Below are 15,112 nucleotides of genomic sequence, written 5' to 3' on the forward strand. Positions count from 1 at the left end.
AGTGAAATTGATAGGAAGCCTACTGCATTCTTACTTAATCTATATAAGCAGAAAACTTCCAGGCTGAGTGGACAAAGACTAATTTGAATTATAAAATCAGAGAATCATGGCCCCTCAATGAATTTCAAGACTTGAATGAGTTTACAGACCCAGAACCCCTTGAATGAAGGGGAGTCCGGATCCCCTTGAGGAAAGACCCCACTACACCACTGATAATTTATGCTGTTAATCTTTCTCCCATCCTTCCCCAAGAGACCTCTGGCCTTTTACCAGAGTGTCTGTGCACTGGGGAAAGGGGAATGATCAGAACTTTTGGGAACTACTGGGCACTGGCTCTGAGTTGATGCTGATTCCAGGGGACCCAAAACGTCACTGTGGTCCTCCAGTTAAAGTAAGGGCTTATTGAGGTCAGGTAATTAATGGAGTTTTAGCTCAGGTCTGACTTACACTGGGTCCAGTGGGTCCCCAGACTCATCCTGGGGTCATTTCCCCAGTGCCAGAATGCATAATGGGCATAGACAGTCTGTCATACTTAGCAGCTCACAGAACCCCCACATTGGCTCCCTGACTGGTAAGGTGAGGGCTATTATGGTGGGAAAGGTCAAATGGAAGCCATTAGAGCTGCCTCTACCTAGAAAAATTGTAAATCAAAACCAAGATCGCATCCCTGGAGGGACTGCAGAGATTAGCGCCACCATCAAGGACTTAAAAGATGCAGGGGTGGTGATTCCTACCACATCTCCATTCAACTCTTTTATTTGGCCTATGCAGAAGATAGATGGATCTTAGAGAATGACAGTATTATTGTAAGCTTAACTAAGTGGTGACTCCAATTACAGCTGCTGTATCAGATGTGGTTTCATTGCTTGAGCAAATTCACATATCTCCTGGTACCTGGTGGGCAGCCATTAATTTGGCAAATGCCTTTTCTCCATTCCTGTCCATAAGGCCCACCGGAAGCAATATGCCTTCAGCTGGCAAGGCCAGCAATATACCTTCACTGTCCTCCCTCAGGGGTATATCAACTCTGGCTTTATGTCATAATCTTGTCTGGAGAGATCTTGATCGCTTTTCCCTTCCACAAGATATCACACTGGTTCATTACATTGATGGCATTATGGTGATTGGACCCAGTGAGCAAGAAGTAGCAAACACACTGGACTTATTGGTGAGACATTTGTGTGCCAGAGGATGGGAAATAAATCTGACTAAAATTCAGGGCTACCTCAGTAAAATTATTAGGGGCCCAGTGATGTGTGGCCTGTTGAGATATTACTTCTAAGGTGAAGGACAAGTTGTTGCATTTGGCCCCTCCTACAACCAAGAAAGAGGCACAGCGAGGCCTCTTTGTGGGCCTATTTGGATTTTGTAGGCAACATTTTCCTCATTTGGGTATGTTACTCTGGCTCATTTATTGAGTGACCCGAAAGGCTGCCAGTTTGAATGGGGTCCAGAACAGGAGAAGGCTCTGCAACAGGTCCAGGCTGCTGTGCAAGCTGCTCTGCCACTTGAGCCATATGACCCCCCAGATCCAATGGTGCTTGAGGTGTCAGTGGCAGATAGGGATGCTGTTTGGAGCCTTTGGTAGGCTCCCATAGGTGAATCACAGCAGAGGCCTCTAGGATTTTGGAGCCAGGCCCTGTCATCTTCTGCAGATAACTACTCTCCTTTTGAGAGACAGCTCTTGGCGGGTTTACTGGGCTTTGGTGGAAATTGAATGTTTGACTATGGATCATCAAGTCACCATGCAACCTGAACTGCCTATATTAACTGGGTGCTTTCTGACCCATCTAGCCATAAAGTGGGTCATTTACAGCAGCATTCCATCATCAAATGGAAGTGGTATATACATGATCAGACTCAAGCAGGCCCTGAAGGCACGAGTAAGTTACATGAGGAAGTCACTCAAATGCCCGTGGTCTTCACTCCTGCCACCCTGCCTTCTCTCCCCCAGCCTGCACCAATGGCCTCATGGGGAGTTCCCGATAATCATTTGACAGAGGAAAAGAAGACTAGGGCCTGGTGCACAGATGGCTCTGCATAATATGCAGGCACCACCCAAAAGTGGACAGCTGTAGCACTATGGCCCCTTTCTAGGACATCCCTGAAGGACAGTGGCAAAGGGAAATCTTCCCAGTGAGCAGAACTTTGAGCATTGGACCTGGTTGTACATTTGAGTCAGTGGACTGGGAGAGGCAGACCCACCCTCAATCTGAGTGGGCACCATCTAACCACCTTCCAGTGCAGCTAGAATAAAGCAGGCAGGAGAAGATAGAAGAGCAGACTTGCTGAGTCTTCACGCCTTCATCTTTCTCCTGTGCTGGATGCTTGCTGCCCTTGAATATCGAACTCCAAATTCTTCAGCTTTTGGACTCTTGGACTTACACCAGTGGTTTGCCAGGGGCTTTCAGGCCTTTGGCCACAGACTGAAGGCTGTGCTCTTGGCTTCCCTACTTTTGAGGTTTTGGAACTTGGACTGATCCACCACTGGCTTCCTTGCTACTAATCTTGCAGATGGCCTATTGTGGGACTTTACCTTGTAATCGTGTGAGTCAATTCTCCTTAATAAACCCCTGTTCATATATACATCTATCCTATTATTAATAGTCGGTCCCTCTAGAGAACCCTGATTAGTACAGTGGCTGGTGAGGAGAATCAGCATTGCCTTGTCTGGCAACTGCCTCAGGGGAGGCCATCACTGTTGCCTCAGGCAGCTCAGGGTTTATCTCCTCAGATAAAGGTGGAAAGGCTGATGGCAGCCTGGGTGGAAGAAGGGATGTTGTCACCACTGGGGGTGGGGAGGCTGTTTCCTCTGGCAAAAAAAGGCTCATCAGAGTTTACAAGCTCAGTGTCCCCAGCTTCATCATGGTCCTCCCACACATCCCCATTCCAAGTTGCAGGGTCCCATTCTTTTCCAATCAATACCCTCACTTTGACAGTAGACACCTGGTGAGACAGAGTGCACCTTTTGGTGCAGGTCAGCCACTTGCATGATAAGAGCTTGTGTCTGATTTTCCACATTTTCAGTCCTTTGTCCATAGGAGATAAGACTCTCACTCAGGGCAATTCTACGATAAGCTGTCTGCAAGCTGAGGAGCAAGGAAGCCCGTGGTGGATCAGTCCAAGTTCTAAAACCTCAAAAATAGGGAAGCCTACAGTGCAGCCTTCACTGTGGCCAAAGGCCTGAGAGCCCCTGGCAAACCAATAATGTAAGTCCAAGAGTCCAAAAGCTGAAGAACTTGGAGTCTGATATTCAAGGGCAGGAAGCATCCAGCATGAGAGAAAGATGAAGGCCAGAAGACTCCGCAAGTCTGCTTTTCTATCTTCTCCTGCCTGCTTTATTCTAGCTGCACTGGCAGTTGATTGGATGGTGCCCACCCAGATTAACGGTGGGTCTGCCTCTCCCAGTCTGCTGACTCAAATGTTAATCTCCTTTGGCAACACCCTCACAGACACACCCAGGAACAGTACTTTGCATCCTTCAATGCAATCAAGTTGACATTCGGTATTAACCATAACAAATAACAAAATCTGGTTTCTTGGAGTATGAACATTTACTGTTATAGTTTGCTGGACTTGCTTCATTTAGAAAATGTAAAACTAGGCTGGTCATGGTGGCTCATGCCTGTAAATCCAACACTTTGGGAGGCTGAGGCAGGAGGATCACTTGAGGCCAGGAGTTTGAGACAAGCCTGAACAACATAAGCAGACCTTTATAAAAAATTGCCAGGCATGGTGGTGCCTGCCTGCCATCCTAGCTACTCAGGAGGCTGAAGCCAGAGGATCGATGGAGCCCAGGAGTTCAAGTTTGCAGTGAGTTATGATTGTTTGCACCATTGCACTCCAGCATGAGTATTAGAGTGAGACCCTATCTCTTAAAAAAAAGGAATTATACTATTACCATGCAATAAATCACTGTAAGCAATTTGGTATATTTTTTTCAGACTTGTTTCCATATATTTCTTTTTTATATAGTTGTAATCATTCCACACATGTAATATTGGCACTGTTCTTTAATATGAAATTATTAATAACTTTTATTTTACTACATGGTCTTCAGAACCATGGCTTTAATTATTATATAATAATTATTATGATATATATATATTATATATCATATATATCTATGATATAGATATATGATGATTTACCTCTTTATTCCCTTCTAACTGGACATTAGTTTCTTACTTACTTTTTTACTATTAAAATGGCAGCATTTAGCATATTTAAATATGTAGCTTTTTCATATTTAATATGTTTCCTTACACTTCGAAGTTTAGCTGAGGATTAAAGGGCACAGGCATTTTTATAGCATTTGGTAAACAACGCCAAATTATTTCCCAAATGGACACACACACACACACACACACACACACACAGACACACACACACACACACACACATATGTGTTTATGTGAGTGTATGATTTTGCCAAGAGAAAAAAATGCCTTGTTTTATTTTGTATTTCTCTGATTTCTTGTAGGTTTGAATATTTATCTAATTGCATCTCTCTGATGTTGTTCGCTTGTTCAGCTCTTTTGTGTTGGTCTGTTTCTAGGAAATTGATTCTTTTGTTTAAAGTTAGTTTAAGATGGTTACACTAAAGTTAGATTATTTATTACTTTCTGATACTCCTCTGTCCCCACCAAAATATGGACTTCAGTCTAAAGATATGCTTTTGAAATGCAACATTTTATCAATGAGCTTTAAAAGAGCTTAATAATGTTTGTACTCAAACAGAATAAACCACCTGAAATACTTCCTTAAGAAAATCCCCAGAGGTCCTTAAGAAGAGAGAGATAGATCTTCAAGAAGTAAAGCTTGAGATAATACACAAGCAGCTCAAACTACTTACAAAAAATAGTGGGGCAATCTGACATCATTTATTTAAAATAATTAGGTATTGATAGACATGAAAATCTAAACGCAAGATTCCTTAGCATCTCATACTTACCAGTTTCTTTTCCTTCCATGAAAACTGCACTTTCTTTCAAATGAAAGCACAGAGGGAGAAAATGGAAAGTCTGGGGGAACAGCCAATGACCGGTGAGTGTGTTGAAAGTTCTAGGATTTGCTGCCTCCTGTGTTTGACTCATCCATTACATACCTCTTGCCCTGGTGTATTAATCTGTCTGCAAGGAGCAGAAACCAATTCTAGCAAAAAAGCAGGGAAAAGAGAGAAAGGAGAAGATGTGTTGGTTGAGTATGGAGTTATCTCAGGACTCCAAGTTGAGGATGAAGCTTGGCCCCAGGGGGACAGTCAGGGATGGGGGTCCTCAGGAATGCCTCTTTTCTCTCAGTCTCTGTCTCCACTCCTCTCCCAATGCCAGCTTTATTCTTTTGCTTAAGATCTTTCAGTCATGGATCCAAAATTCCTAGGAAAGGAGCTAATTGGCCCAGCTTAGCAGAGGAAGCTACCCACATCCCAGTCAACTACAGCTGTGAGGTCAGGAATTCCACAGTATGGAGACATGGTATTTCCTACTACGCTTATTTGGGTGGTGTGTGAGTAGGTAGAGGCAGTTTCTAGAAAAAGGATGCTGAACAAAAAATTAAGCAGCATGCTTGCTATGCTTGCTACCCTATTCTCCTTTGTACCAGCTACCTGCAACCTTAGCTCTGCTGGACCTCTTAAGGTGCTCTAACTTGTCCATTCCTCCAATAAGCTACATATTTGCACTTCAAAAAATATGCACGTGATATGCAATCTTCTTTTTGTATGTTTATGTTCATGTACAAACAATGTATTGTAAATGCCTATGTGTTTATCATATATGTGTATAGAGACAAAGAAGTATTTCTTCAATTATGTTTATGAGAAGTTTCTAGGGAAAAAAGTAATGTTCTCTGGTCGGATAAGTTCTAGAAGCACTGAGCTAAACAAAGATATACAATTTCTTTATAGCATGACTTCTCAGGTTTAGTGGGCTAATGGGTACTACATATTCATGAGAGAGAGACCATTAGATTTTCCCTAAACTTATTTGAATATATGTATATATGTGAGTGTATGTATATATATTTTTTAATTTGAGGAATATTTGTAAATATACTGGTTATTATGTAGAATGCAATTTGGGAAATGTTGGCTTGGGTTTGAAGATAAGCATAAATTTCCCTTTGAAAAAGTAAGAGACAAGTAGATTGTATGCAAAAAGACATGAAAATGTGTTAGTATAAAAGCTCAGAGGGAGAGGCAAGTGGAAGAAATAAGCAACTTTGGAAAAAAAATTAGCCAGGGGAAGACATGGGTTTTAGCCCTTCCATCTCCCACTGACTTTTCAAGACCTCCAGTAACTGATGGACTCTGCTTCCTCTAGTGTAAAATGTAAGATTAAGACATTTTCTTTTTGGAACACCAACTGTATTTTTCATGGTGTTTGCATTGATTTATGAAATACTGTGCCTCAGAATTTAGCACTCTTTGGAGTATGTTTCTATATAAGTTTAAGATCCAAATCTAGTTCAGAAACAGCAATAGGTATAGCCACTCTCTTTAACTAAAATTATTGTATCATTATAACTGGTAACTAGATTGTCAACATTTTAATTTCTCTTTTCTTTTTTTCCCTGTACCAGATTCTTCCTTCTAAATCAAAAGCAGTGTTATTTTTTTTTTAATTAAAGCTAACATTCCATGAGGCCAGCTGACAATGATGTATAGAACTTTTAGATATCTTTTTGTTTGTTTGTTTTTGAGACAGAGTCTCGCTCTGTCATCCAGGCTGGAGTGCAGTGGCGCGATCTTGGCTCACTGCAAGCTCTGCCTCCCAGGTTCATGCCTTTCTCCTGCCTCAGCCTCCGGAGTAGCTGGGACTACAGGTGCCCACCACCATGCCTGGCTAATTTTTTTTTTGTATTTTTAGTAGAGACGGGGTTTCACTCTGTTAGCCAGGATGGTCTCGATCTCCTGACCTCGTGATCTGCTCGCCTCGGCCTCCCAAAGTGCTGAGATTACAGGTGTGAGCCACGCGCCCAGCCAGAACTTTTAGATACTTTATCATACCTTAAAAGAGTTTGACTAAGATTGTTTGGTGAGGACAAAACAATTATCCATCCAACCACCATTTATCATGCCCTTTCTATGAGCCTGGCTCTGTTTTAGATGCTCAAGCTGTGACAGTGAACAAGACAAAGCCAAGCCCTGCCCCATAGGTCTTCCATTTGAGTGTGCGTGCGTGCATATGTGAGTGTATATGCATGCGTGTGCATGTGTGTATGTGGACTGAGTACAATAAATATATAACAATGTCAAATAGATAAGTGCTAAGAAGAAAAATAAAGCAGGCTAAAGGGATAAAGAGTGATTGAAGGTGCTGTGTTAGAGAGGGTGGTCAGGGAAGGTCTCTTTGTTCAGATATCTCAGCAGACACTTGGACTAAGGGAGTGCTTCACAAGGCTTTGTAAAGGAAGAGAGTTCCATCTGGAAAGGCAAGTGCTAATGCCCTGGGGTGTTCATGTGCTGGGTGTGTTGCAGGAGCAACAGGGAGGCCATAGTGGCTGGTGTCCAGTGATGAAAGGGAAGGGAGAGATGGGAGAGGAGTCAGAGCTGTAGTGGGGGTGAGAGTGTGTGTGTGTGTGTGTGTGAGTGTGTGTGTGTGTACATGGAGGGGGAAGGGGACCAGACAACAAAAGGCCTTGTTGGCTATAGGAATAATTTTTTATTTTATTCTAAGTGTGATGGGATAAAATAACCAGAATACAAAACAGCAGGAACAACATCATCTACGTTCTTTTATTACTCTTTCATCTCAATCATTGTAGCCAAAAAATTCTTACGTGAAAGGAAATGAAACATTTGCACTATCCGGCAATCACTTTGAGAGAAGGGACACAAGGAAATAGCAGTACTGCATGTGGGAGAGCCATGATGAATAGGCCCTTTTTAAATGGGAAGGGCACCACTGCTGCTTTGGGGTTCATTTGTTGTCTATAAATATCACTGTTAATACAACCCATTAACTTGGTGACTGGGTGAAGAAAGGCAAGTAGCACCAGGTTGGAACTGCCTGCTGGTGAGTCAGAATGCTCTGTTCCTACTTGTATGCCTTAGGTGAATGGAAAGCTATTTGTAGGTAGAGGCATGCTGGCACAAGCTGGGAAGACGCATAAATCAAGTGACACTCAAGGCTTACTTGTGTCAGAAGCAGAGAGAGCTTTTACTGTACCCTCAGAAATCCACTTAAGATATAAAGAGATCAGGTCAGAGGAAGTAAACAGTCCTCTATCTTTCTTGTAATACACCTATTAGGTGGATTTCAAGCAGGTTGCTCTGCCTGACTCCTGGGAACATCTTTTTTAATGGCATTTAGAAATGTAACAGATTTCAGGTGCCAGGGCCTGACAAAGTGGCTCCCCAGTTGCTCTGAACTTGGTAGCTTTAAATTCTAAGTCTGGCTTTATCCCCCGAGGACTCTACGTATGAGTGAGACCTATTATTTCCTCTCTTCTTTTTCACCATCTCAGGTGTTGGAAACGGAATAAACCTGCGTTCCAGTTCTAGCTCCAGAACTTGGTTGCCATGTGTCCCAATTAGCAAGTACATGATCTTTCCGTGCCTCAGTTTCCTCATTTATAAAATAGGGACAATAACACGTAGCTGTTGGGTGAGGATGTAAAGTGCCAGCGAAGAACCTGGCACTCAGAAAGCACTTGAGAAATGCAATATATCTTGGAGTGCAATCAAAAGGGATCTGAGCCTCCTGGAGCTATCACTTGATGATTAGTTGACTTGAGGGTCATTTTTACACATTGTTGGCATTCAAAAAATTGAAATTCAGCTATAAAATATATGTGGTCCCTATTTAAGCTTCATCTAAATACTCTTCCACTCTTCCCTTTCCTACAATCCTGCCCAGTCACAGAAAGGGAGAGGAAGCAAGACTTAGTAACCACCTACTGCAGACAAGGCGTTTTACATTATCTTGTCTCACTTGATCTTCATAACATTTTTAAAACGTAAGTGTGTATTATTATCTTCACTTAATGATTAAGAAAATAGAGCTCTGAAAAGCAGAATTAAGAACCTAGCAACTGACAAAGTGGCAGAGATGGAGTATCAACCTAGGTCTGCTTGAATCCCAAACCTGAATTCCTTCCAGGACCCTGGGTGATCTACTGAGAGCACACTACCATCAGCAAATAGAGTGTTGCACCAGAAGAATCTCCTGAACACAAAATAACAAGGGAAACTGGAGCCAGGTGAATTTTACCCTTCTGGCCTAGTCTCTGCATCTCACTGGACTATGTGAATAATTAATGTCCCCGAAATGGGGCCAGTCTTTTGTGAATAGTTGAGTATAAATCTATCCTTAGGCAACATGAAGCAAAGATACTTCTGGCCTATTTTTAAAAATCAGCTCCCCTGCTTGACAACCAGTCCTAGGGTCTTATAGCCCTTATAGATGTCCTCATTTTGAGCCTCAGTCCCCATCACGGGGGGCCACCATCACTCTTATAATAGCTCTACCCAGATGTGAAGACAGATCTTCAATCCCACCATAGGCTTCTCTTTTATGGAATGACTAACCTTTAGGTTCCTTTAGGTTTCTCATATGACCTATTTCCTTGGCCTTTTAATACTTTTCACAACTGTTTTCTGGACACTTTCCAAACTTTCTGCTACTTGCCGAAGTTACTGAGTCAAAAAGGAGACATGAATTCTAACAGAGCTCTGAGAAAAGCTGAATGTAAAGGACTTCCCCCGCCCCCATCTCACATGCTTGCCTCCCGCTTCCACACCCCCGGGGTGTGCTCGGTGTCTATGCTGCAGCACTAAAGGATCAAGTCATTTTCCCCGTGGCGAAGAAATGCCAACTTTGAAAAAAAAAGCAAAAGACAAAAAACAATAAATTAGGAAGCCGGGGCTTCTGACAGTATCTGATAGAGCTACTGTTGCTACTATTGTAATGAACAATCCTAATATATACGCTTTTTAGTTCTAAGAAGGAACATACATAAAAATGAGTATGTTTTCCACTAGCATCAAGAGCTCACAAAGGATACCAAGGAAATGGATCAATTAAATGCCCCTTATTAATACTCTTGGCCTAAGAAAAGGAAAATCCTTAGTTAATAAACAACTGGGAAGATACTCATAGCAGGCAAGCAGATAAGATTAAAAAAATCTTTACAGCACAAACTGTTTCAAAGTTTTAAGTACCAAGATTTGGTCTGTCTTTATAACTTTTGGGGAATTTAAAAGGAATTACTTGGAATAAAGAAAGAAGCAGCTGTTGCTTTTAAAAATACTTGCTCACATATATCTAGCCACAGGAAAACATGTTCATAATTTGGCATTTGAAGTTTCAGTATTTGATTTGGTTAATTATTTTGAGAGTTATCATTTCATTAAACGTGTTTCAATTCAGTTTGAGGATTAGAAGAGCTTTCAGAATTCTTACATGTGATGTCTTTGTTGCATCTTTGATCAGTATTTTTTTTCCCTTGAAAATATATTTTCTGGTTTTAAAGAGTCAATGAAAAAAATGAATGATTCAGTTTGCAGAAATTTCGGATCTAACAAATCGATCAAAACAAGCAGACAAATCTGGCTACAAATCCTGTCTCCCACACTGGCAAACAATGGTACGTTGAGAAAGTGATTTAACTCTCTGTGCCTTAAGTTTCTGTGATAACTAATATATATGCAGGTCTTAATATGGGCTTGGAATGTGATCACAGCTTAGAAAACATTTGTGTCCCTTACATCCTTGTCAACTTCTATTTGTTCAGTTAATTTGAATTCTAATCCAGTCCTTCAAAGTATTAGTTATCTCACCATTTTAACAATCTCATCATTGATAAAAGCACTTAAAATGTCATTTAAATTAACAAACCTTTTGAAAGTCCAACTGAAATGCTGCTTATAAAAGCAAATTATTTTCTGGCTTTTGTTTTTCTGACTTTACCTGGAAAAAGTCTTTATTATTTCTTCATGAACCTTACTAGCTTGTAACATTTCCACTCCTTGTAATGTTTAGGTGTGCCATATGTCTATGTTTTTTGTCACCCAGCATGCCATAATTTTCATCTGTGACATAAGCATTCCCCTATCACATGTGCACCCCTTGCTGCCCTGTGGTTCCAGGATAGTTATGGTTGTTTTTGATAAGAACTTCTATTTTCCTGACTTTATTTACCCATAACATTTTTTCCCTCTCATACAGCTTTTTTTCCTCCCTACAATTTTCTTTCTTTTTTTTTTTTTTTGAGACAGAGTCTCGCTCTGTCGCCCAGGCTGGAGTGCAGTGGCGCGATCTCGACTCACTGCAAGCTCTGCCTCCCAGGTTCACGCCATTCTCCTGCCTCAGCCTCCTGAGTAGCTGGGACTACAGGCGCCCGCCACCACACCCGGCTAATTTTTTTTTGTATTTTTAGTAGAGACGGGGTCTCACTGTGTTAGCCAGGGTGGTCTCGATCTCCTGACCTCGTGATCTGCCTGCCTCGTCCTCCCAAAGTGCTGGGATTACAGGCGTGAGCCACCACACCTGGCCCCAATTTTCTTAAGCCAACTTAAAAATTAGGAAACATTGGTATTAAGTTTCTGACTTAAAAAATTGGGGGAGTGGGCAAATAATACCAATTTTCAATTTTTCTCTACTAATGGGGAGAGACGAAAGTTACCACACTCTGTGGTAAACTCTTAGTTTGGTGACCCCCAGTGAACCACAGCTGTTGGAGTTCTTACCCTTGTGTAGTCCCCTCTCACATGGACTCTGGGCTTGATCATGGAGCCATCTTTGGCCAATGGGACATTTGGCAAGTATGATGCAAGGAGAGGCTTGATAAGTGATTTCATATTGAGGCTTGTTTTCTTGGAATATTTGCTCTTGGGAACTTGCGGCCATCTTGTCAGAAAACCCAAACAGCCACATAGATGGATCTGTGTGGAGGAGGAGAGCGGTCCCTGGCCAACAGTCCTAGTTGAGGTCCGGCTGACAATACAAGCTTGCCAGTCTTGCAAGGAAACAATCTTGAAAGTTCATCCTCCATCCTCAGTTGAGCTGCCTCAGCTGATACTATATGGAACAGAGACAAACTGTCCCTGCTGAACCTTGACCAAACTGCAGAACTGTGAGCAAATAAATGATTGTTGTTATTTTAAGCCACTATGTTTTAGGATGGTTTGTATGTGGCTGTAGACAATGGAAGCATAAAATCACTCTCACTCCTGATCTTAAGTGCACAATCAAGAGAAACTGGCAGCAAATTGACAGTACTATGTTGATGCCAGATCAATATAATTCTCCCCCACCTAAGGCATAATTAGGTTGAGAACAAGGAGGGGTCTGAAGCTCAGATGAGCATCAAATGGCAGTTTTCTAGTAGGAAAAGTTTTAATTATTTCATTCCTCCTTTTCTTCCTCCTCCTCCTTCTCTCCCTTCTCGTTCTTCCTTTTTGACACATACTCATCAAGCATTTGCAGTCAAGAAGACAAACGCTAGCTCTGACAGAGCTTGTTTATCTTCCTACCATTGTTATTCTTTACCAGATGTCATAATCTGTGATGGATTGAAGTGTGACTTCCTCTCTTGTCCATTACACAATGCTAAATTGTTGAAAAATGACCAAAAGATGGTTAGCCAAGTCGGAGGAACAACTGGGACATTAGCTCATCTTCAAAGAATGACTGATACAGATGAAAGAAGAGATGAGATTATATGTGCTGCGTTCATACTTACCTGGTTAATTCTTCCCAACACATATTGTCTAAGGGTAGAAGAGCTCTGCGCCCTTTTTTTCTTTAGTGGGTGGTGTGTCTCTCAACAGGTGTCAAAACTCCAGACTTTCCTGTAGAATGTTTCCTGGCTCCCCCTTGCTGGAGGGCATGGTTCTTTTCAGCACTCATCAGATTTATGAAGCCTCTGCATGTGCTGCATCCTCCTCGCTGTGTGAAAGAGACCATAGATTTTAGAAACTGGGGCTAAGTCTGTTTCTCCCTGCTAAGGAAAAAATCAAATGGGCAGTAGGCTTCTGGTTCCTCTTATGCTAGCAGCTGACAAGAAGACAAGTTTCAGAAATCCTGCAAAGGAAGGAAAAAGTGGAGGAGATTTGTTGTAATATACTTTGTTTACTCCAAAGCAGAGGAATCACTGGTCATTTCATCAGGCAATTGAAGATGAGATGTTTTCCTTTTTAATCTGTAGAGAGATAGTGCAATGTAATAGTTGTAAGAATAGGCACTGGTGTCAGACTGCTTCGGTTCTTAGTGATCTTCTGCATTTACTAATCCAATGACCTTAGTCAAGTTGTTTAATATCACTTGATTGTCCAGATTTATAAAATGAAGAAAATAATAGGAACCACCTTAGGAATTATTGGAAAGAGCAAATGCGCATAATAAATGAGCAATAAATATTAACTAGTAGTTTTAGCTAGTCTGTCTTCAGAAACTTAGCATTTTCCTTCCACTCATTGAATGTATTCTTAATTCTGCAAAACAGGAAGGATTATTTTAACTATTCTATGGACAAGCTGTTTTGGACGTATTCTATTTTAGTTTTCTCACAAGAAATGTAGCTGCAAATTTGAAACCTCTAGCTTCAGAAAAACTTTATTTAATCTAAAAATATTATAAAGCTCTATCTCATGAGCCTTTTCATTTGTAAGCATTTAAATAATCTGTGTAGTCAAGATTTTAAAGTAATACATATCCCTCACAACTCATTACAGTATAAAATGTAATACTGTATACAGTATATAAGTAAGATTTGTGAAGTAGCTTTAAGTCATCTCTGCCTGTGGAAAGTTTTTGATCACGTATTCTTTTTGAAAAAGACCATTCACTATGGAGAATTAGGACCACTATTATATGTTCAATCTTCAAAGAAGTTCTATGTTAGGACTTTTATTGTCAGGTCAGCCAAGTTCATCCATATGCACACGCTTTTATTCAATAGAACTTAACAAATACTACATTTCCTTTTTCTTTCTTTTTTTTTCTTGTAGTGAGAACATTGAACATGAGATCTAGCCTCCTAACAAAGTTTTAAGTCTACAATACAGTACTGTTAACTAAAGGCACAATGTTGTTCAGCAGCTCTCTAGAACATGCTCATCTTGCATCACTGAAACCTTATACCCGTTGAATAGCAACTCCCCATTTTCTCCTCCCTTCAATCCCTGGCAACCAACATCCTACCCTCTGCTTTCGTCAGCTTGTCTATTGTCTTAGTTCATTTTCTGTTACTTAGAATACCTGAAACTGGGTAATTCATAAAGGAAAGGAATGTATTTCTTATAGTTACGCAGGCCAAGAAGTCCAAGGTCAAGGGGCTACATCTGGTGAGGGCCTTGTTGCTGGCAAGGACTCTTCTGCAGAGGTAGTGCAGGGTATTACATGGTGAGGGGGCTGAGTGTGCTAGCTCAGGCCTCTCTTCTTATAAAGCCACCAGTCTCACCCCCATGATAACCTATTAATACATGAATGAATTAATACATTCATAAGGGCAGGGCCCTCATGACTCAGTCACCTCTTAAGGAATCAATCTCTCAATACTGCCGTATTGGGGATTAAGTTTCAACATGAGTTTTGAAGGGAACAAATAATCGGACCATAGCAGTTCTTTTAAATATCAAGTGTAAGTTAAATTATACAGTATTTCACTTAGCATAATGTTTCTCTAGGTTCATCTATGTTGTTGCATATTGCAGGAGTTCATTCTTTTTAAAGGCTGAATAATATTCCATAATATATATATACCACATTTTCTTTATCCATTCATCTATCAATGGACACCTGTGTTGCTTCCACCTTTTGGCTACTGTGAATAATGCTGCAAGGAACGTGGGAGTACAAATATCTCTTTGAGATCCTACTTTCAATTCTTTTGGGTATATACCCAGAAGTGGGATTGCTAAAACATATGGTAGTTCTATTTTCAATTTTTTAAGGACCCTTCTTTCTGCTTTCCCTAGTGGTTGTACCACTTACACTCCTACCAACAATGCAGAAGAATTCCAGTTTCTTTACATTCTCACCAGCGTGTGTTATCTTCTTTTCTCTAATAGACATCCTAACACTCTAATGAGGTGATGTCTCATTGCGGTTTTGATTTCCATATCCCTCATGATTAATGATGTTGAGCATCTTTTGTTTGCTTGTTTGTT

General features: G+C 41.0%; 1 protein-coding gene across 1 annotated transcript in view; it reads left to right on the forward strand.

Annotated features, from left to right (window-relative positions):
- The window catches only part of FRMD6 (FERM domain containing 6), a 366,574-nt gene that overhangs the window by 8,824 nt on the left and 342,638 nt on the right, over positions 1-15,112 (forward strand). The gene's annotated exons all lie outside the window — the stretch shown is intronic.

Source organism: Pan paniscus, chromosome 15 (genome assembly GCF_029289425.2).
Source record: "Pan paniscus chromosome 15, NHGRI_mPanPan1-v2.0_pri, whole genome shotgun sequence".
Classification (NCBI taxonomy): domain Eukaryota; kingdom Metazoa; phylum Chordata; class Mammalia; order Primates; family Hominidae; genus Pan; species Pan paniscus.